General features: G+C 41.9%; 1 pseudogene; it reads left to right on the forward strand.

Annotated features, from left to right (window-relative positions):
• Positions 1 to 1,051: 1,051 nt before the first annotated feature.
• LOC102832531 lies at positions 1,052 to 2,212 on the forward strand (annotated as a pseudogene).
• Positions 2,213 to 2,423: the final 211 nt, after the last annotated feature.

The following is a 2,423-nucleotide window of genomic DNA, read 5'->3' on the forward strand; positions in this document are numbered from 1 at the left end:
AGGTCTACTTCCAGCTCATTTGCCTCAGTCACTTTATCTCGTTTCTGGACATGTGCAGATATGGTCATCTGCTTCTGTTTTGGGGGCATATTCAGGAGTTATCTGTGGCCTTAATACTTAGATGGGTGTGTATTTTGGTATTTTTTTTTATGCTTTCTGATTGCTCCAGGTAGATGTGATCAGGAAATGGGCTTCCCTTTTCACTCTTATTCTTGAGAAATTTCAAGATGCCATTGTTGGTCGTTGTGATGTAACTTAGATTTAATTTTTGGCATATTTCCTTTTTTGTCTGCTTGTCCTGCTCCACACTCCCCATTCAGGCCTTTTTTTCTAGTTATAAACAGTTCAGGGCTGGCTGTGGCTGTTTGGTTTTAAGTGGAAACTGTCTCTTTAAATTTCAAGGAGATATGTGCGCATGCAAAGTAGAACCCTCCAAGGGTAGAGCTGGGGTGCCCACTAGCTCAGACACCCTTATAGTCACCAGAATGGAGGTATGCTGACAGCAAGGGATCAATGAACAGATACCAAAATAAAAGAATGTCCACACCTTTATCTCCCGGTTCTGTCAGACATCTATGACTGCTCTGATCTTTCTCCCACTTGGTCTCATCCAAGATGGCAGCTCCTGAAGCAGCTGAGCATCTTGAATTATAAAGCAATGGATCTCTTGCTTCTGCTACAAATTCTCCTAGCTGTAATCCTTCCAACCTTCTAAATATTCCTTTATGTATGGTTCAGAGTTCTGGGACCACCCCCTGAGCCTGCTTGGTCCTGTATTCTGTGTTGTTGCTGACAGAGCTCCTTACTGCACTTCCACCTTCTCCGCCATCTTGTCTGTCCAACGGAACCATATTGTTTCGACTCATTTAACTCATTACTTTATTTAATTTTGAAACTCTTATAAAAATAAGCATTTTTAAAAGGTAAAATTCAGACTTTCCAGAACATTTCATGAGAGACAGAGGAGCGGCAGCTGCTGGAACTGCGCACAAGTGATGCTCTCCTTCCCACTTCCCCACACTGGCCTCAGCCCACTCAATGGCTATAGAAAATGGTGAAAGAAACCAGTTGCTATGATGTTTTGGGGGTCAAACCCAATGCCACCCAGAAAGAGTTGAAAAAAGCTTACAGGAAACTGGCTTTGAAGTACCATCCTGATAAGAATCCTAATGAAGGCAAGAAGTTTAAACAGATTTCTCAAGCCTATGAAGTGTTCTCTGATGCAAAGAAAAGATAATTATATGACAAAGAAGGAGATCAGGCCATCAAAGAGGGTGCAGCAGGTGGTGGTTTTGGTTCCCCCATGGACATCTTTGATATGCTTTTTGGAGGTGGTGGAAGGATGCAGAGAAAAAGGAGAGGGGAAAACATTGTGCATCAACTCTCAGAACATTAGAGGATTTATGTAATGATGCAACAAGAAAACTGACTCTGCAAGAGAATGTGATTAGTGACAAATGTAAAGGCCGAGGTGGTAAGAAAGGAGCAGTAGAGTGCTGTCCTAACTGATGAGGAACTGGGATGCAAATACGAATTCATCAGATAGGATTTGAAATGGTCCAGCAAATTCAGTCTGTGTGCATGGAGTGCCAGGGCGATGGCCCTAAAGATAGATGTTAAAATTGCAATGGGAAGAAGATTCTAGAAGTTCATATTGACAAAGGCATGAAAGATGGCCAGAAGGTAACATTCCATGGTGAAGGAGACCAAGAGCCAGGACTGGAGCCAGGTGATATAATCATTGTTTTAGATCAGAAAGGACCATGCTGTTTATTCTAGATGGGCGAAGACCTTTTCATGTGTATGGACATATAGCTGGTTGAAGCATTGTGTGGCTTCCAAAAGCCAATATCCACTCTTGACAACCAAACCATAGTCATCACCTCTCATCCAGGTCAGATTGGCAAGCATGAAGATATCAAATGTGTGCTAAATGAAGGTATGACAATTTATAGTAGACCATATGAAAAGGGGTGCTTAATCACCGAATTTAAGGTAAACTTTCCTGAGAATGGTTTTCTCTCTCCTGATAAACTCTTTGCTGGAAAAACTCCTACCTTAGAGGAAGGAAGTATAAGACACTGAGGACATGGATCAGGTAGAACTGGTGGACTTTGATCCTAAACAGGAAAGATGGTGCCATTACAATGGAGACATGTATGAGGATGATGACAATCACCCCAGAGGTGGGGTTCAGTGCCAGACCTCTTAATTTGGGGGGCCAGTGAATAACACTCACTGTTGGCATTTTACATGCAGTAATGAGTAAGTACTTAATTGTTCTCATGAGGACTTTGTACGTGGACCAAGAAGCAGTTGTTTGAACAGAATATGGGAAACACTGAATGGTTTAAAATTCAAAAAGGTGTGCGACAAGGTTGTATTCTTTCACCATACTTATTCAACCTGTATGCTGAGCAAAT

Source organism: Chrysochloris asiatica, unplaced genomic scaffold, assembly GCF_000296735.1.
Source record: "Chrysochloris asiatica unplaced genomic scaffold, ChrAsi1.0 scaffold00001, whole genome shotgun sequence".
NCBI lineage: Eukaryota > Metazoa > Chordata > Mammalia > Afrosoricida > Chrysochloridae > Chrysochloris > Chrysochloris asiatica.